The sequence below is a fragment of the Pleurodeles waltl genome, chromosome 12 (assembly GCF_031143425.1).
Source record: "Pleurodeles waltl isolate 20211129_DDA chromosome 12, aPleWal1.hap1.20221129, whole genome shotgun sequence".
NCBI lineage: Eukaryota > Metazoa > Chordata > Amphibia > Caudata > Salamandridae > Pleurodeles > Pleurodeles waltl.
Window position 1 is genome coordinate 294652073 of NC_090451.1, and position 22057 is coordinate 294674129.

The following is a 22057-nucleotide window of genomic DNA, read 5'->3' on the forward strand; positions in this document are numbered from 1 at the left end:
GGCCTCCCCAAGTCTTGAAGGGATGGCTACTGTGTGATATGTTCCATATCCATTAATATGAATAGATTCCAGAAGCCAAGTCTCCCGGAGATACAGAAAGGAGATGTCTCCTTTAAAGTTCACCCACTCTCTTTTGGTGATTTTACCACGTAATCCTGCCACATTCTAGAATAATAAACCTAGTTCTGTTTTTACTAAGTTCTGTTCCTTTTTATCCTCTTCCCCCTCTGTGAGTTCCCTGTTGCACCCCTCATGTAAATTTATCTCAGGTACCTAATGTTTGCACGTCCCTAAATTATCAATATCCAGTCAATTCAAATCTTCTAGGGATGACAGAACTTGAAATCTGTTTTGGGTGGGTATAATGCTGCTGGTCTTAGTTATTTCCCCTGTATGGTGTGTCCATGATCTAGGGGAAATTCACCCTTCGTTCATTTGGTAAAAATATCCTAAGGTGAGTAACTAAATTTCATACAGAGATACTTGCCCTGAGCCAACCTTCGGATGTTTCTATCTACTAATCCTGGGGATTTAAAGGAGAGACCACACAGTCTCCTAAAAGTGATTTCTGCCTTCTGCCTATCCATTTAACTCTCCTCACCATCTTTATGTCTTCAAAGAGGGGCCCAACAATGCCAGGTTTCATTTTAGTTCCGTTCCAATTCAGGGACTTATTCTTCAAGGCAGTCCATGATTCCTGTTTATGATTGACCAGTGCAGTTATAGCTACTTGAAGTAGCTATAACCGGTGGATGTCAGTTTGTTTTATATAGTTTAAAATGTGGAGTTGTCACTGAAATGTTCATCTAAATTTAAAGTTACTTTAACCTTTGTTATTTTCAGCAAATGTGTGTGTGTTTCCTGCCATCTTGGGACTCAGCTTTATCCGACCCCTAGAAAAAAGGTTAAAAACAAAGAAAAGGAGGCAGGGTAGGGACACCCTTTAGCTAAAAAGCTAAAAAAAACATTTGTAACAAAAAAAAATGCCACAAATTTGTGACAGGATCATAACTCTGTGGTAAAAATGTTTCAAAAAACAAAGCACTGGCTCTCGTGCTTCATACTTTTGAAGCCCCATGGTGGGCCAAGTCCCAGGGACATTGTTAATTTTAATGCGGAGGGGCCACCTGCCTCCCCTGCAGTCCTGGGCCCTGCCAGGCTTTCATTAATTGTAAGGGGGGCCGACCAGGCCCATCCTGCAACCCCGGGGACTGCAAGCTTTCCAGGACTTCAATGTAAATCTATGCGGGGGACACCACCTCCCCGGGGCTTCAATATAAGTCTTTGTGGGGGGCTGCGAGACCACCCCACAGCCCCGGGGACCACCATCTCCCTGGATCTATTATTAAATTTAAAGTAGGGGCTGCATGGCCCCCCTGCAGCCACGGGCACCGCCACCTCCCCAGGGCGATAATGTAATTCAGTATGTGGGCGGCAGTGTGGCCCCATGCAGCCTCAGGGACCACCATCTCCACAAGGCATCAGTAGCTTTCGAGGAGCTACTCATGGCCCGGGGGATCACAATTACCCCATAAACTACATCACTCATGACATCTTTGATAACATCATTGACAATGCCACTGTAATATCTGCAGTAAAAATAATGAACAGATAACTATGTATCATGGCGAGGGCCCGAGTTATAGTTACCTTTGGACACAAGTTATAGTTACTTGAAGATATAGTTACTTGCAATAACTCTAAGTACAACTGGTAAATTTGTATAGTTTGATACATTTAAAATGTGAGCCTAATTTAAGTGAATGTATATATATATATATATATATATATATATATATATATATATATATATATATATATATATATATATATATAAAACACTGCAGTCAGGATGCAGTGCACAAAATCCTGGTTCCGGCTTCTGAGATTGATCTGTCTCTGCGAATAATGTACTTTCAAAGGAAGTACGCAGCACTTCAGGGAACTCATTCTTCTTCAAAATTATATTTATTTGTTAGGCATCAGCAAAAATTCACACACCAACACATTTCAAAAGTCTTGCTCACGGTATGTGAGACCCTTTTCACTTTCCCTTTAATACACATGCCCAATCTGCCATTGTGAGGCATTATGCAAGTTGTAGTTACTAACAAACATATGCACATATATACACACACACAGAGGCAAACATTGCACTGATGAAGATACATTTGGCCAACACATTATAATCACCTTGCGCGACCATCAAAGGCAACAATATTTGAATATAGGTTACCTGCTTTCACATATGTGAAGGGAATGCACTGTTTTACTCAATATTAAAACCATGGCAATCAATGAATGTTTATGATTTAATGTGTGTAGTCATGGTATTAGTGGTGGCATAGTTGCCCTAATTCAAAGCACTGTGTGGCTAGTGTTCCCTTACCACTTTTATTTCCTATCTTGTGTCTAACAGCCAGTGGGAGAATAAGTGGACAGTAAGTGGACAGAATTGGTGCTTTTAGGCTCTATGTACATAGATCAAAGAACACAAAGAGGCAGAGGAATGGGATGTGGATGTCTGTATGCCATAACATTTTTGGATTAAATATATAGTAGTAAGGTTAGCTCTTTTGTAAACCATTTATTTCCATTTTCTGACTGTAAATGTTCAAGAAGTGCAGTTTCATCAATAGCTTTTCTAATGCCCTTATTTAGGGGGTCATTCCAACCCTGGCGGTCAATGACCGCCGGGTTGGAGGACCGCGGGAGCACCGCCGACAGGCCGGCGGTGCTCCCAAGGGCATTCCGACCGTGGCGGTAAAGCCGCGGTCGGACCGGCAACACTGGCGGTCTCCCGCCAGTGTACCGCCGCCCTTTGGAATCCTCCAAGGCGGCGCAGCTAGCTGCGCCGCCGAGGGGATTCCGACCCCCCCTACCGCCATCCAGTTCCCGGCGGTCCGCCCGCCGGGAACCGGATGGCGGTAGGGGGGGTCGCGGGGCCCCTGGAGGCCCCTGCAGTGCCCATGCCACTGGCATGGGCACTGCAGGGGCCCCCGTAAGAGGGCCCCTACAAGTATTTCACTGTCTGCTTGGCAGACAGTGAAATACGCGACGGGTGCAACAGCACCCGTCGCACCTTCCCACTCCGCCGGCTCGATTACGAGCCGGCATCCTCATGGGAAGGAGTTTTTCCCTGGGCTGGCGGGCGGTCTTTTGGCGACCGCCCGCCAGCCCAGGGAAAAACGTAGAATACCCTCCGCGGTCTTTCGACCGCAGAGCGGTATTTCGGAGGGGGGAAGTCTGGCGGGCGGCCTCCGCCGCCCGCCAGACTTGGAATGACCCCCTTAGTTTTTTAAGCAGGACGAAGATCCACACAATATGAAATGCCTGAAAATTAACTAAAATTACATTATATAACACAAACGTCTGGTCCAGATTTTTTAACTACTTAGTTTAAAATGCATCACACAAATTCATTTTGCATGCGATGATGCATTCATACTAAGCAAGTAGCCCAAAATCTCTCCTGATGTGAACAGCCACTAACATTTGGTGCATTTGTGTTGATCACGTGTTCCTACTGTACAATTGTCAATTATGTGACATGGTGTAATAGCGTAGTCTCGGGCATCTCACACAGTAATCATAATGGTAAATCAAGGAAGTTATGCAAGATTAATCTGGTGTAGGCAAAAGTTCACCCAAGCTTAGATCTTACCTCCACTTTAGAACTTGAACAAGAAATTGCCATTGTTGAGAAACACGTCTGTGCCTAATGCTGTAACGTGGCACAGGCCCAAAGGCAACGTATTTACTAATTTGTAAGAGGACATAACCCCATGCAAGTAATGGAATACCCCGCCTCAATCATCCTGGTACAGTATATGTGCTAGTGTGATTCTTTGTGCTAAATGGCCACACAAGCATCTGAGCCCACTTCTATAGTAATAAACATTTCTGGGGTGCAAGGAGTGAATGCAAAGGCCATTTGTGTCCCTGGGGCACTGACTGTAATGTGGTCTGTCTAGTGTGCTTTCTGCCTCCCTTGGGAGGGCAGATAAGGGCAACTCCCCTAATCTGTCACCCCAGATGGGCAGAAAGAATGTTTGGACTGTCATCGCCATCCAAATTCATGTTTTAATATCCCTGTTTCGGGCAGGCAGATTGCAATGAAACACGCAGTGTTTCATCAATAGTTTTTCTAATTCCCTTATTTAGTTTTTTAGCAGGACGAAGATCCACACAATATGAAATGCCTGAAAATTAACTAAAATTACATTATATAACACAAACTTCTGGTCCAGCATTTTTAACTACTTAGTTTAAAATGCATCACACTAATACATTTTGCATGCGAGGATGCATTCATACCAAGCAAGTAGCCCAAAATCTCTCCTGATGTGAACAGCCACTAACATTTGGTGCATTTGTGTTGTTCACGTGTTCCTACTGAACAATTGTCAATTATGTGACATGGTGTAATAGCGTGATCTTGGGCATCTCACACAGTAATCATAATGGTAAATCAAGAAAGTTATGCAAGACTAATCTGGTGTAGGCAAAAGTTCATCCATGCTTAGATCTTTACCTCCACTTTAGAACTTGAACAAGAAATTGCCATTGTTGAGAAACACGTCTGTGCCTAATGCTGTAACGTGGCACAGGCCCAAATGCAAAGTATTTACTAATTTGTAAGAGGACATAACCCCATGCACGTAAGGGAATGACCCGCCTCGATCATCCTGGTACAGTGTATGTGCTAGTGTGATCCTTTGTGCTAAATGGCCACACGAGCATCTGAGCCCACTTCTATAGTAATAAACATTTCTGGGGTGCAAGGAGTGAATGAAAAGGCCATTTGTGTCCCTGGGGCACTGTCTGTAATGTGGTCTGTCTAGTGTGCTTTCTGCCTCCCTTGGGAGGGCAGATAAGGGCAACTCCCCTAATCTGTCACCCCAGATGGGCAGAAAGAATGTTTGGACTGTCATCTCCATCCAAATTCATGTTTTAATATCTCTTATTCGGGCAGGCAGATTGCAATGAAACACACAGTTCTTCTCCCAAGGGAGACAGAAAGACTGAGGAGGGTTTGGGTTCTGACCATGTTTCAGGAGGGCTGCTCCCCACATGAAAACTACCCTGTTGGACTAGTGGGGATAGTCTAGTTCAGAAATCGTTCTCCTGTCGTGATCCCTGAGCAGGGGGGTATGCTCAGGAGATGTGCCACTGAAAACTGTGGGCTCCTTTCCTTTCCAATGGTACATCTCATTTGTAGATCCATGCTCAGGGGACTGAGGTTTGATACCGATCACTTATCAAAGTGAAAGCAGCTTTCCGTTTCAGTGATGTTCGGTACATGACATTGAAAAAAAAACATTCCAGGCTGCAAGGGAAGCTCTTTTTTTGAAGCCCGAAGTGAGGCTATAAAAAGGGATTTCCTCTCTGATGGAATCACCGGAGGGGTTTCCTCCCTTTAGCGATGGACATTAGCTTCACTTCCTCCTCAATAGAGGGGCAAATCATTTCATTCTAAAACCCCTGCTATTTTCATACACCCTCGTATCTCTAGATGCACAGATCACTGGAGGTGGGAACGTCATCAGTGCATTTCACAATTCAAAGATCGCACTTCAGACTTCTTGCAACATACCTCCAAATTAAAAGTGATTATTGTTAGATCTCCAATTTATGGGTTTAACAGTAAGGAAGCAGGCAAACTATTCGATATCATGAAAGCAGAAGTTCAGTTTACAATTTAGACAATTTGAATAACATCCTTTTTCATAAGCAAACACTCCTGTCTGGCCATATTTAAGTATACGATAGTCATAAGGTATTTTTCTCTCTTATCTTATTCATTTTTATTAGATTTTTAAGGTGATAATATTCAGACAGAGTGGCAGACAGGTGGGCACATGTTTACACAACTAGGCAGAAAAAATCACTGTTGATATTTACTGTTTACTTGCACTATTACTTACAAGATCCAAAGTGACTTAGGCACACATTTCACAATTTGGAAAAAGTCCTGCGTTCTAAAACGTTGATTATTGGGAGCAATGTATTTTATATTAAATGCAAGGAATTAGTTGCTGCTAAACATAATCTATCTTCAAGGAAAGTAGAATTATGCCCTTCAATTGATAAAATAATTTCCAATATTAATTAAAGCTAACTATCTTGGTCGGGGGGAGAATGAATATAAATCATTTAAACCATGCTGCATTTACCAATTCTTCTCCAGTCCTTCTGCTATCTTTTATATTTTCCTTTAATTGATCATGCAATTATATTTTATTGTATGCTATTCCAATAATATACTACAGCTCCTTCAATAACTGTTACTGCCGATCGTTTTGTTAGTGCATGCACTGAGGCATCATTGCTAAAATGCAGTCTTTGCCTCACAATAAAATGTCAGAAAGGCTTAACTTTTTTCTTTTTATATATGTTTAAACCAGTGTTTAAGTGTATGAAATAGGAGTCCATAAAATAAGCTATATCCAGCATACACTCGTTGAACTTAAATTGAACTTAAATTGGAGAGGCTTTTTTTTTCCTTTTCCAAATGTAGGATTAGCTGTGCATCACCCACACTTGCACACACAAAGGGGACCATAACGGTTCACTTAAAGACCCCCAACTATGTCACTACCACAAATAACACAACACAAAAAATACATAATGGGTCTGTATGAGTCAATATTTCCCAGGAACACCTTAATCCTCCACTGGCCTCTGAGAGAAAATGAAAAGGAAACCAAGAAACAAATCAAGTAAGAAGCAAATCACTGTTTTTAGGGCCAAAACAATGTCTACCCAAAGATGGCATGCGTCATCTCTGGGTTCCTCCTCACACCACTAATAGGTGGGTTAGGAGTGTGGGCTACAATTCTCACTAATTTTGAGAGGAGCACTTAGTTTGTAACTCAAAGGATGTCCCAATGCAGGTTGTATGGTGTAGATAATGGTTAGCTGAGTGTAGAGAAATAAGTGAGTAAAAATGAATTAAAAGTGCCTCACGATGGACAATATTCAAATTGTAAACACTGCCCCTCATAGTCCTAATTAGGAAGGCAGAGAGAAGGGGATGTAGCTTCACTATTGCAGTGATAATGGTTTCAACATGTTTCTGTCATTCCTTTCTAACACTACAGTGAGATGTATGGCATTGGCCGGGACCTATTTTTGAAAAAAAAAAAAACCTTATCACTCTGCAAACAGTAACTCAGATGACAGATACAAACGCTTTGCCCACAATATTTGTGATTTGACCAGGATAGTCAATATCCACAGCATATGGGTATACCAGTCTCGACAGTCTAGACAGATCGGCTAAGAAGGCTGTGTACCCATAGTGAGTAATGTCTGTCTAGATATGTAGGCAAGTTGAGTAAAAGAGTAAATTTTAAGGCATTTTAATACACAATGTTTACGCAAATGTGATCAAAAGCCATCAGTGTGGCATGCTGATCAAGCGTTGTGCTAACCCCAATATTATTGGGGTCACACTCAGTAGATCACCTTAGTTCCAAAGGAAATACATATTATTTAAAGTAAGTGAGAACTGACAGGCATCTCTCTCTTCATCTCTAAGTCAGATAAACCTGCTTGGGAATCTCTTACCTGGAGATGAGACAAGGTAAATCCTCCAGACTCTGATCTCAACGTGCACACATAATTGGTATTTTACACATTATTACTATTATTATTTATTACATAATATTGGCTTACAAACCTTACATATTTGAATGATGGTAAGTATTATGAGGAACAATGCAATTATGAATTACTCAGCAATAATTATTACAATTTAGAGAGAACATTAGACAGGTCCCAATCATATTTTATCACACATTCCCATGTTGTTCCAAGCCATGTATAGTTACCATGCATGCTCCAGGTTACTATTGAACCTCCAGTTGGAATTTGGCCATTCATCATCTTCCATTAGCAACCAGTCTGCGTGATCTACACCACCCCTACACCAGTATATTTTAATTGTAATTGCATATAAAAAGCAGACATGTTACCATACAATCAAGCCTGTAGGCAAATAACAAGACATTGGAAATAACCCACTGCACCCATAACGGCAAGCTGGACTGAGGAGGTAGGGTGCTGGGGGTCTGCAGAGAGTCAAGCAATACCATGGACTCTGTAAGCATCCCATAGCCATAGCGTGGGACACCGTGCTAGAACAATTTAATCACACAAGAAGTAGACATGGACTGACACCTCCACTCTTATTCACAAGGAAATTGGGAGGGATTGAACCTAATGTTGTTCCAGGCATGGTACACAATTTTGTACAGTAACCTAGCATGGGGAGTATTCCTCTCCTGTTCACAGAGTCAAACTTAGAGTATTTTTCATAACACTAGAGTGAGCAGGCAGGGTGGTAGCTGGGCTACACAGTCATTCTTCTTTGTTTTTGATGTTTACATTTCTTTGGTTTCTTTTTTTGCATAACGGATACAATTCTCATTTTTAGTCACTAACCATGCCATATCATCTTCCTTTTTTAAATCTCCCTTTTCCCTGTTGTTTACTGATAACCATTACTCAACCATGTGCTGTTTGTATCTTGAAAATATATTTCCGGTCAAATGAAGTAAGACAAGTTTGGAATCAGATATAATTATCCTATGTGTCTCCTATTTTTCCAAAATGCTTTAACATTCTTTTTTAAAACATATAATCAGGGCTGTATTGTACCTAATAATCATATAATTACATAAAAAGCATTGTCACACATAACAGAACCTTGCCACTCCACAACAGATGACCCAATTTTTTCAAAATTACCTCCAGTGCACTAGGTCCAGCTATTTGTCATGAATGTTCTCCTTACCATTGATGATCTCTTATACAAAGAACCATTAGTGACCCATGTGTCAATAGCTATCTCTAGCATGTTAGGGTCAGCATTTTGAAATTTTTGCTGTTCGTTCCTAAATACCATATTTTTTCTAGCATTTTTCCATGGGTATCTCATCTGCCAAGAACTGCCTCTACTGTTCCAGTGCCAACATTTTGACATGGATGTCCCTTATGCCAACAACTACCACCAATATGTTGATGCTAGAATTATCCATAGGTGCACCAAATATCAAGAATTGCATCCAGTATGCGAGGGCCAGCTGCAGACTCAGCAGGAAACATGCAAGAGCCACACACTCACAAACACACTCTCATTCAGTCATGCTGACTTCAGTTTACTCACTCTCATTCTCACTCATGCCCAGTCATACTCATTCTCACTCATTTTCATACTTTCCTAAACTCATATATTCACACTCAGTCAGTCTTTATGCCTCTCTCACACTCATTTTCACTCACACACTCAACTACTCTCACTTTCTCATCTTCACTCAGTGTCACTTATTCTCACTAACTCACTCATTCTCACTCACACACTCACTCACGTTCCTTGATACACACACTTACACAAACATACAAAATCTCTCTTTTTCCCGCACATACTCACAATTTGACAGTTATGTTTTTCACTGACCTTCAACTGCCAATGCTTGATGGATTCTAAGGACTTGAACACACTCCCTCCCACCTAAAACACTGAAGCAGGAAACTAAAAGCTGGTGGCATCTGCGAAGTGAAGCACAGGTATGAGCTTTCAGATTCTTGTTTTTTTAAAGATATTTTATTACAGGGTGTGGAGGGGTCAGTAAAGCTTCTGACCACACCCCACCCTCATGAGATGTAAGATAGTTAAGTGACAGTATCATTGATGGTTCGCCCTGGGCACTGTAGGAGTTAAACATAAAGTGCCCAGGGCTACCGATATGGGTGACACTGCCTTGGGTGACTAAAGGGATGCCACCGAGGTCAGTCCCACCCATGATGAATATAAAAGAAATTCAGCTTGGTAATAAAAGAAGGAATGATGCAAATTGAGTGAGGTAAGTGAACGTTTATTCAAATTTAGTGCAATAAGTGGTAGTGTATTAAATATTATAAATTTTGTTGATTTTGAATAGGTTCAAGTCCCACCTCCATATAGCCATTTCTCTTTGCTTTTTAGTATTATTATTTTACTCAGCTATAAACGGATGCCTTTGGAGATCAGCCACTAGCACTACCTAAGAGGATTTGAGGATGACTAGGCATGCAACATTATCCCAGAAATCCCTGACATGCTGTGGCATGCAGGGGGGTGCATGTTTCCTGTGTAAAAAATGACAAATTGTAGAATGGGTTGTAATAAGAGAGTCTGAGATAAAAAATAAACGTGACGGTCTAGTGCCACAGTTTAAGAGAGGAAGGGCTGTTGTTTCTAAAGCAGGACACATTTTTATCACATGCAAAATAAAATCAGCATAGTAATAAAATAAAGACTAAAGCACTAGTTGTAGGAGGCTGGACTGGCTTGTAGTGAGTACCAAGGGGTACTTGCACCTTGCACCAGGCCCAGTTATCCCTTATTAGTGTATAGGGTGTCTAGCAGCTTAGGCTGATAGATAATGGTAGCTTAGCAGAGCAGCTTAGGCTGAACTAGGAGACGTGTGAAGCTACTACAGTACCACTTAGTGTCATATGCACAATATCATAAGAAAACACAATACACAGTTATACTAAAAATAAAGGTACTTTATTTTTATGACAATATGCCAAAGTATCTTAGAGTGTACCCTCAGTGAGAGGATAGGAAATATACACAAGATATATATACACAATAGCAAAAATATGCAGTATAGTCTTAGAAAACAGTGCAAACAATGTATAGTTACAATAGGATGCAATGGGGAAACATAGGGATAGGGGCAACACAAACCATATACTCCAAAAGAGGAATGCGAACCACGAATGGACCCCAAACCTATGTGACCTTGTAGAGGGTCGCTGGGACTATTAGAAAATAGTGAGAGTTAGAAAAATAACCCTCCCCAAGACCCTGAAAAGTGAGTGCAAAGTGCACTAAAGTTCCCCTAAGGACAAAGAAGTCGTGTTAGAGGAATAATGCAGGAAAGACACAAACCAACAATGCAACAACTGTGGATTTCCAATCTAGGGTACCTGTGGAACAAGGGGACCAAGTCCAAAAGTCACAAGCAAGTCGGAGATGGGCAGATGCCCAGGAAATGCCAGCTGCGGGTGCAAAGAAGCTTCTACTGGACAGAAGAAGCTGCGGTTTCTGCAGGAACGAAAAGGACTAGAGACTTTCCCTTTGGTGGACGGATCCATCTCGCCGTGGAGAGTCGTGCAGAAGTGTTTTCCTGCCGAAAGAACGCCAACAAGCCTTGCTAGCTGCAAATCGTGCGGTTAGCAGTTTTGGACGCTGCTGAGGCCCAGGAGGGACCAGGAGGTCACAAATTGGACCAGCAGAGAGAGGGGACATCGAGAAAGACAAGGAGCCCTCTCTGAAGCCAGTAGCACCCGGAGAAGTGCCAGAAACAGGCACTATAAGGATGCATGAAACGGTGCTCGCCGAAGTTGCACAAAGGAGTCCCACGTCGCCGGAGACCAACTTAGAAAGTCGTGCAATGCAGGTTAGAGTGCCGTGGACGCAGGCTTGGCTGTGCACAAAGGATTTCCGCCGGAAGTGCACAGGGGCCGGAGTAGCTGCAAAAGTCGCGGTTCCCAGCAATGCAGCCCAGCGAGGTGAGGCAAGGACTTACCTCCACCAAACTTGGACTGAAGAGTCACTGGACTGTGGGGGTCACTTGGACAGAGTCGCTGGATTCGAGGGACCTCGCTCGTCGTGCTGAGAGGAGACCCAAGGGACCGGTAATGCAGCTTTTTGGTGCCTGCGGTTGCAGGGGGAAGATTCCGTCGACCCACGGGAGATTTCTTCGGAGCTTCTGGTGCAGAGAGGAGGCAGACTACCCCCACAGCATGCACAAGCAGGAAAACAGTCGAGAAGGCGGCAGGATCAGCGTTACAGAGTTGCAGTAGTCGTCTTTGCTACTATGTTGCAGGTTTGCAGGCTTCCAGCGCGGTCAGCAGTCGATTCCTTGGCAGAAGGTGAAGAGAGAGATGCAGAGGAACTCGGATGAGCTCTTGCATTCGTTATCTGAAGTTTCCCCAGAGACAGAGACCCTAAATAGCCAGAAAAGAGGGTTTGGCTACCTAGGAGCGAGGATAGGCTAGCAACACCTGAAGGAGCCTATCACAAGGAGTCTCTGACGTCACCTGGTGGCACTGGCCACTCAGAGCAGTCCAGTGTGCCAGCAGCACCTCTGTTTCCAAGATGTCAGAGGTCTGGAGAACACTGGAGGAGCTCTGGACACCTCCCAGGGGAGGTGCAGGTCAGGGGAGTAGTCACTCACCTTTCCTTTATCCAGTTTCACACCAGAGCAGGGCTAAGGGGTCCCCTGAACCGGTGTAGACTGGCTTATGCAGAATTGGGCACCTCTGTGCCCAACAAAGCATTTCCAGAGGCTGGGGGAGGCTACTCCTCCCCTGCCTTCACACCATTTTCCAAAGGGAGAGGGTGTCACACCCTCTCTCAGAGGAAGTTCTTTGTTCTGCCATCCTGGGCCAGGCCTGGCTGGACCCCAGGAGGGCAGCTGCCTGTCTGAGGGGTTGGCAGCAGCAGCAGCTGCAGTGAAACCCCAGGAAGGGCAGTTTGGCAGTACCAGGGTCTGTGCTACAGACCACTGGGATCATGGGATTGTGCCAACTATGCCAGGATGGCATAGAGGGGGCAATTCCATGATCATAGACATGTTACATGGCCATATTCGGAGTTACCATTGTGAAGCTACATATAGGTAGTGACCTATATGTAGTGCACGCGTGTAATGGTGTCCCCGCACTCACAAAGTTCAGGGAATTGGCTCTGAACAATGTGGGGGCACCTTGGCTAGTGCCAGGGTGCCCTCACACTAAGTAACTTTGCACCTAACCTTTACCAGGTAAAGGTTAGACATATAGGTGACTTATAAGTTACTTAAGTGCAGTGTAAAATGGCTGTGAAATAACGTGGACGTTATTTCACTCAGGCTGCAGTGGCAGGCCTGTGTAAGAATTGTCAGAGCTCCCTATGGGTGGCAAAAGAAATGCTGCAGCCCATAGGGATCTCCTGGAACCCCAATACCCTGGGTACCTCAGTACCATATACTAGGGAATTATAAGGGTGTTCCAGTAAGCCAATGTAAATTGGTAAAAATGGTCACTAGCCTGTCAGTGACAATTTGGAAAGAAATGAGAGAGCATAACCACTGAGGTTCTGGTTAGCAGAGCCTCAGTGAGACAGTTAGTCACTACACAGGTAACACATTCAGGCACACTTATGAGCACTGGGGCCCTGGGTTACAAGGGTCCCAGTGACACATACAACTAAAACAACATATATACAGTGAAAAATGGGGGTAACATGCAAGGCAAGATGGTACTTTCCTACACAACCCCCCCCCCAAACGAAGGACAATAAGACTAGCCATGACCTGATGAGGCTTCATTGTCTAAGTGGAAATATCTGGAGAGTCCATCTGCATTGGAGTGGCTACTTCCAGGTCTATGTTCCACTGTATAGTCCATTCCCTGTAGGGATATGGACCACCTCAACAATTTAGGATTTTCACCTTTCATTTGTTTTAGTCAAAGTAGAGGTTTGTGGTCTGTCTGAACAATGAAGTGAGTGCCAAACAGGTATGGCCTCAACTTCTTCAGAGCCCAGACCACAGCAAAGGCCTCCCTCTCAATGGCAGACCAACGCTTTTCTCTAGGGGTCAACCTTCTACTAATAAAAGCAACAGGTTGATCCTGGCCCTCAGAATTAAGTTGTGATAGGACTGCCCCTACTCCTAATTCAGATGCATCAGTTTGGACATAGAATTTTTTAGAGTAACAAGGGCTTTTCAGGACAGGTGCAGAGCACATGGCCTGCTTCAGCTCCTCAAAAGCTTTCTGACAGTTTGCTGTCCATAATACCTTTTTAGGCATTTTCTTGGATGTGAGGTCATTAAGAGGGGCTGCAATGGAGCCATAGTTCTTAATGAACCTCCTGTAATACCCAGTGAGGTCTAGGAAGACTCTCACCTGAGTCTGAGTGGTAGGGGGAACCCAATCAATAATAGTTTGGATTTTCCCCTGAAGTGGTGCAATCTGTTCCCCACCAACAAGGTGTCCCAGATAAACCACCTTACCCTGCCCTATCTGGCACTTTGAAGCCTTGATAGTGAGGCCTGCCTTTTGCAGGGCCTCCAAAACTTTCCATAGGTGGACCAGGTGATCATCCCAGCTGGAGCTAAAGACAGCTATATCGTCCAAATATGCTGCTCTGAAAGCTTCCAGCCCTTGCAGGACTGTGTTCACCAACCTCTGAAAAGTGGCAGGTGCATTTTTCAAACCAAAAGGCATTACAGTAAACTGGTAATGTCCTCCAATGGTAGAAAATGCAGTCTTAGGTTTAGCATCTTCTGACAATTTGATCTGCCAATACCCAGCAGTCAAATCAAAAGTGCTTAGATACTTGGCAGATGCCAGTGTATCTATGAGCTCATCTGCCCTGGGTATAGGGTGAGCATCAGTTTTGGTTACCAAGTTGAGACCTCTATAGTCTACACAAAACCGCATTTCCTTCTTTCCATCTTTGGAATGGGGTTTTGGTACCAGTACCACAGGAGAAGCCCATGGACTGTCAGAGTGCTCAACCACTCCTAGTTCTAACATTTTCTGGACCTCTTGCTTTATGCAGTCCCTGACATGGTCAGGCTGCCTATAGATCTTACTTTTGACAGGTAAACTGTCTCCAGTATCTATAGTGTGCTCACACCAAGAAGTGGTACCTGGCACAGTAGAGAAGAGTTCAGAGAATTGATCTAGGAGATTTATGCAATTATCTTCCTGCTCAGCAGTAAGACAATCAGCCAAAACTACACCTTCCACAAGAGCATCTTGATCTGTGGAAGAGAAGAGATCAGGTAGAGGATCACTGTCTTCTTCCTGTCCCTCATCAGTTGCCATGAGCAGGGTGAGATCAGCCCTGTCATAGTAGGGTTTCAGGCGGTTGACATGGAGCACCCTAAGGGGACTCCTGGCAGTGCCTAAGTCAACTAAATAGGTGACTTCTCCCTTCTTTTCAACAATTGTGTGGGGACCACTCCATTTATCTTGGAGTGCTCTTGGGGCCACAGGCTCCAAGACCCACACTTTCTGCCCTGGTTGGTACTGAACCAAAACAGCCTTCTGATCATGCCATTGCTTCTGGAGCTCTTGGCTGGCCTGAAGGTTTTTACTGGCCTTTTTCATGTACTCAGCCATCCTTGATCTGAGGCCAAGTACATAATCCACAATATCCTGCTTAGGAGCTTTTAAAGGTTGTTCCCAACCCTCCTTTACAAGTGTGAGTGGACCCCTAACAGGGTGTCCAAAAAGAAGTTCAAAGGGGCTGAAGCCCACTCCTTTCTGGGGTACCTCCCTGTAGGCAAAAAGGAGGCATGGTAGAAGGATATCCCATCTCCTGCGGAGTTTTTCAGGGAGACCCATAATCATGCCTTTGAGAGTTTTATTAAATCTCTCCACCAGTCCATTTGTTTGTGGATGATAGGATGTTGTGAACTTGTACGTTACACCACACTCCTTCCACATGGCCTTTAAGTATGCAGACATGAAATTGCTTCCCCTGTCTGATACTACTTCCTTTGGGAAGCCCACCCTGGAAAATATTCCCAGGAGGGCCTTCGCCACTGCAGGTGCTGTAGTGGTCCTTAAAGGAATAGCTTCAGAATATCTTGTGGCATGGTCCACTACCACTAAGATAAACCTATTGCCTGAAGCAGTAGGAGGGTCAAGGGGGCCAACTATGTCAACCCCTACCCTTTCAAAGGGAACCCCAACCACAGGCAGTGGGATAAGGGGTGCCTTTGGGGTGCCACCTGTCTTGCCACTGGCTTGACAGGTTTCACAGGACTTACAAAATTCCTTTGTGTCCTCAGACATCCTAGGCCAATGAAACAGGGGAACAAGCCTGTCCCAAGTTTTCATTTGTCCTAGATGCCCAGCTAAGGGAATGTCATGTGCCAGTGTTAGGAGGAACTTTCTGTACTCCTGAGGAATCACTAATCTCCTGGCAGCTCCAGGTTTAGGATCCCTATGCTCAGTGTACAAGAGGTTGTCCTCCCAGTAAACTCTGTGAGAGTCACTGACATCCCCATTAGCCTGTTTGACAGCTTGCTGTCTGAGACTCTCTAATGTGGGACAGGTTTGCTGTGCCACACTCAGCTCCGCTCTGGCAGGCCCCCCTTCACCCAAAAGCTCAGCAGTGTCTGCTTCCAGCTCCTCTGGTGTAGGTTCTGCACAGGGAGGGAATTCTTCTTCCTCAGAAGTTGAATCCACTGTAGAGGGAGGGATAGTAGGAAGTGGTTTGCTTCTACCAGCCCTAGCTTTAGGGAGCACTTGGTCCATTGTTCCAGGATCCAAGCTTCCCTGTCCTTTTTGCTTTTTGGCCTGAGCCCTTGTCAAAGCAAAAATATGCCCTGGGATGCCCAGCATTGCTGCATGGGCCTCCAACTCCACATCTGACCAAGCTGATGTCTCCAAATCATTCCCTAATAGACAGTCTACAGGTAAATCTGAAGCTACCACAACTTTCTTTGGACCAGTAACCCCCCCCCCCAGTTGAGATTTACAACAGCCATGGGGTGGCTAAGTGTGTTGTTGTGAGCATCGGATACTTGGTACTGGTGACCAAGTAGGTGTTGTTCAGGGTGGACCAGTTTCTCTATGACCATAGTCACACTGGCACCAGTGTCCCCGTAGGCCTGAACCTCAACACCATTTATTAGGGGTAGCTGCTTGTACTTATCCATATTAAGGGGACAAGCAACTAAGGTGGCTAAATCAATAGCCCCCTCAGAGACTAACACAGCCTCTGTGGCCTCCCTAACAAGGCCAACCCCAACTAAATTACCAAAAGTGAGCCCAGCTACTCCCTTGGATTGGCTATTAGTAGCTTTGCTCCCACCACCACTGCTATTAGTAGGGACACTAGGGGTAGCAGTAGGGGTTGTAGTGGTAGGAGCATTGGTGCCTTTTTTTGGACAACTGGGATCTGTTGTCCAATGGCCTTTTATTTTACATAAATAGCACCATGGTTTCTTTTCCTTGTTCTGATTAAAAGAGGATTTGGACCCACCACCCCCACCAGAGTGTTTTTGTGGGCCTGATGAAGACTCATTTTTAGATTTGTCCCCACCCTTGTCTGAAGACTTACCATCCTTCTTTTTGTTGCCATCTTTGTCACCCCCTGTATGAACTTTTCTGTTCACTCTTGTTCTGACCCATTTGTCTGCCTTCTTTCCCAATTCTTGGGGAGAGGTCAGATCAGAGTCCACCAAGTACTGGTGCAACAAATCAGACACACAATTATTAAGAATATGCTCTCTCAGGATTAAGTTATACAGGCTGTCGTAATCAGTAACTTTACTGCCATGTAACCACCCCTCCAAGGCCTTCACTGAATGGTCAATGAAATCAACCCAGTCTTGTGAAGACTCATTTTTGGTCTCTCTGAACTTTATCCTGTACTGTTCAGTGGTTAAGCCATAACCATCCAGGAGTGCATTCTTAAGAACTTGGAAATTATTAGCATCATTTTCTTTCACAGTAAGGAGCCTATCCCTACCTTTTCCACTAAATGATAGCCATAGGATAGCAGCCCACTGCCTTTGAGGGACATCCTGTACAACACAGGCCCTCTCAAGTGCAGCAAACCACTTGTTAATGTCATCCCCCTCCTTATAAGGGGGAACTATCTTGTGCAGATTCCTGGAATCATGCTCTTTTGCAGGATGACTATGGGGAATACTGCTGCTGCCACCATGGGTTTCTAAACCCAACTTCTGTCTTTCCTTCTCTAATTGAAAAGACTGTCTATCCAAATCCAGCTGTTGCTTTTTAAGCTTCAGTCTGGTTTGTTCCACCCTCAACTTATTGAGTTCCCTCTCTAACATTCTGTCATCAGGGTTGGTGGGAGGGACATTCCTAGATACAGAGGTATGATGGGAATGAACAGAAGGAGACCTGTCCCTTACAGAAGCCACCCTAACAGCTTGGCTAACAGAAACATTACTACCAGTATGGTGAGAATAAATGCTTTTGCTATGATGTGAGACAACACTATTTGTATGGTGTGGCTCATCATCATTACCAACTATGCTAGACTGTCTAGTAATGGGCAGGCTAGGAAGTTTCTTTCCTGAATCTTTTCCTGGGGGAGTCCCTGAATCAGATTGGGAACTATTAGGTACTTTTTCAACAGATGAGGCACCTATGGCCTTATCCTGTTCTCTAAGCATGTTAAGTAACAGTTCCAAGGAAGGATTCTTCCCTACACTCAAACCTCTCTCTATACAGAGACTCCTTGCTCTTTTCCAGCTAAGGTTGTCATATGCAAGTTTGGACAGATCAACATTTTGGCCTGTGCCAGACATTTTTAGAGAGAGTTAAAGTGATAGTAAAAGATAAAAAGTTTGTCAGAGCTTTTAGAAAGACAGAGAAAAAAAACTTTTTCAACTTTTTAGAACTTTTTAGAAAGTTAGAGGTACTTTTCAGCACTTAGAAAAGAGTGAAAAGAGGAAATGCAAAACCTTTTGGCTATGTGTATATACACTGACCTTGTTTTGTATATTTTTCTCTTATGAAAAGTACAATGACAAGAGTGGTAAGCAGTCTCAAAGCACTTATCCCACCACTGCACAACCAATGTAGGAGGCTGGACTGGCTTGTAGTGAGTACCAAGGGGTACTTGCACCTTGCACCAGGCCCAGTTATCCCTTATTAGTGTATAGGGTGTCTAGCAGCTTAGGCTGATAGATAATGGTAGCTTAGCAGAGCAGCTTAGGCTGAACTAGGAGACGTGTGAAGCTACTACAGTACCACTTAGTGTCATATGCACAATATCATAAGAAAACACAATACACAGTTATACTAAAAATAAAGGTACTTTATTTTTATGACAATATGCCAAAGTATCTTAGAGTGTACCCTCAGTGAGAGGATAGGAAATATACACAAGATATATATACACAATAGCAAAAATATGCAGTATAGTCTTAGAAAACAGTGCAAACAATGTATAGTTACAATAGGATGCAATGGGGAAACATAGGGATAGGGGCAACACAAACCATATACTCCAAAAGTGGAATGCGAACCACGAATGGACCCCAAACCTATGTGACCTTGTAGAGGGTCGCTGGGACTATTAGAAAATAGTGAGAGTTAGAAAAATAACCCTCCCCAAGACCCTGAAAAGTGAGTGCAAAGTGCACTAAAGTTCCCCTAAGGACAAAGAAGTCGTGTTAGAGGAATAATGCAGGAAAGACACAAACCAACAATGCAACAACTGTGGATTTCCAATCTAGGGTACCTGTGGAACAAGGGGACCAAGTCCAAAAGTCACAAGCAAGTCGGAGATGGGCAGATGCCCAGGAAATGCCAGCTGCGGGTGCAAAGAAGCTTCTACTGGACAGAAGAAGCTGCGGTTTCTGCAGGAACGAAAAGGGCTAGAGACTTCCCCTTTGGTGGACGGACCCCTCTCGCCATGGAGAGTCGTGCAGAAGTGTTTTCCCGCCGAAAGAATGCCAACAAGCCTTGCTAGCTGCAAATTGTGCGGTTAGCAATTTTGGACACTGCTGAGGCGCGGGAGGGACCAGGAGGTCGCAAATTGGACCAGCAGATAGAGGGGAAGTCGAGAAAGACAAGGAGCCCTCTCTGAAGCCAGTAGCACCCGGAGAAGTGCCAGAAACAGGCACTATGAGGATGCATGAAAAGGTGCTCGCCGAAGTTGCACAAAGGAGTCGCCGGAGACCAACTTAGAAAGTCGTGCAATGCAGGTTAGAGTGCCGTGTACCCAGGCTTGGCTGTGCACAAAGGATTTCTGCCGGAAGTGCACAGGAGCCGGAGTAGCTGCAAAAGTCGCGGTTCCCAGCAATGCAGCCCAGCGAGGTGAGGCAAGGACTTACCTCCACCAAACTTGGACTGAAGAGTCACTGGACTGTGGGGGTCACTTGGACAGAGTCGCTGGATTCGAGGGACCTCGCTCGTCGTGCTGAGAGGAGACCCAAGGGACTGGTAATGCAGCTTTTTGGTGCCTGCGGTTGCAGGGGGAAGATTCCGTCGACCCACGGGAGATTTCTTCGGAGCTTCTGGTGCAGAGAGGAGGCAGACTACCCCCACAGCATGCACAAGCAGGAAAACAGTCGAGAAGGCGGCAGGATCAGCGTTACAGAGTTGCAGTAGTCGTCTTTGCTACTATGTTGCAGGTTTGCAGGCTTCCAGCGCGGTCAGCAGTCGATTCCTTGGCAGAAGGTGAAGAGAGAGATGCAGAGGAACTCAGATGAGCTCTTGCATTCGTTATCTGAAGTTTCCCCAGAGACAGAGACCCTAAATAGCCAGAAAAGAGGGTTTGGCTACCTAGGAGAGAGGATAGGCTAGCAACACCTGAAGGAGCCTATCACAAGGAGTCTCTGACGTCACCTGGTGGCACTGGCCACTCAGAGCAGTCCAGTGTGCCAGCAGCACCTCTGTTTCCAAGATGGCAGAGGTCTGGAGCACACTGGAGGAGCTCTGGACACCTCCCAGGGGAGGTGCAGGTCAGGGGAGTGGTCACTCCCCTTTCCTTTGTCCAGTTTCACGACAGAGCAGGGCTAAGGGGTCCCCTGAACCGGTGTAGACTGGCTTATGCAGAATTGGGCACCTCTGTGCCCAACAAAGCATTTCCAGAGGCTGGGGGAGGCTACTCCTCCCCTGCCTTCACACCATTTTCCAAAGGGAGAGGGTGTCACACCCTCTCTCAGAGGAAGTTCTTTGTTCTGCCATCCTGGGCCAGGCCTGGCTGGACCCCAGGAGGGCAGCTGCCTGTCTGAGGGGTTGGCAGCAGCAGCAGCTGCAGTGAAACCCCAGGAAGGGCAGTTTGGCAGTACCAGGGTCTGTGCTACAGACCACTGGGATCATGGGATTGTGCCAACTATGCCAGGATGGCATAGAGGGGGCAATTCCATGATCATAGACATGTTACATGGCCATATTCGGAGTTACCATTGTGAAGCTACATATAGGTAGTGACCTATATGTAGTGCACGCGTGTAATGGTGTCCCCGCACTCACAAAGTTCAGGGAATTGGCTCTGAACAATGTGGGGGCACCTTGGCTAGTGCCAGGGTGCCCTCACACTAAGTAACTTTGCACCTAACCTTTACCAGGTAAAGGTTAGACATATAGGTGACTTATAAGTTACTTAAGTGCAGTGTAAAATGGCTGTGAAATAACGTGGACGTTATTTCACTCAGGCTGCAGTGGCAGGCCTGTGTAAGAATTGTCAGAGCTCCCTATGGGTGGCAAAAGAAATGCTGCAGCCCATAGGGATCTCCTGGAACCCCAATACCCTGGGTACCTCAGTACCATATACTAGGGAATTATAAGGGTGTTCCAGTAAGCCAATGTAAATTGGTAAAAATGGTCACTAGCCTGTCAGTGACAATTTGGAAAGAAATGAGAGAGCATAACCACTGAGGTTCTGGTTAGCAGAGCCTCAGTGAGACAGTTAGTCACTACACAGGTAACACATTCAGGCACACTTATGAGCACTGGGGCCCTGGGTTACCAGGGTCCCAGTGACACATACAACTAAAACAACATATATACAGTGAAAAATGGGGGTAACATGCCAGGCAAGATGGTACTTTCCTACACAACCCCCCCCCCAAACGAAGGACAATAAGACTAGCCATGACCTGATGAGTCTTCATTGTCTAAGTGGAAATATCTGGAGAGTCCATCTGCATTGGAGTGGCTACTCCCAGGTCTATGTTCCACTGTATAGTCCATTCCCTGTAGGGATATGGACCACCTCAACAATTTAGGATTTTCACCTTTCATTTGTTTTAGCCAAAGTAGAGGTTTGTGGTCTGTCTGAACAATGAAGTGAGTGCCAAACAGGTATGGCCTCAACTTCTTCAGAGCCCAGACCACAGCAAAGGCCTCCCTCTCAATGGCAGACCAACGCTTTTCTCTAGGGGTCAACCTTCTACTAATAAAAGCAACAGGTTGATCCTGGCCCTCAGAATTAAGTTGTGATAGGACTGCCCCTACTCCTAATTCAGATGCATCAGTTTGGACATAGAATTTTTTAGAGTAACAAGGG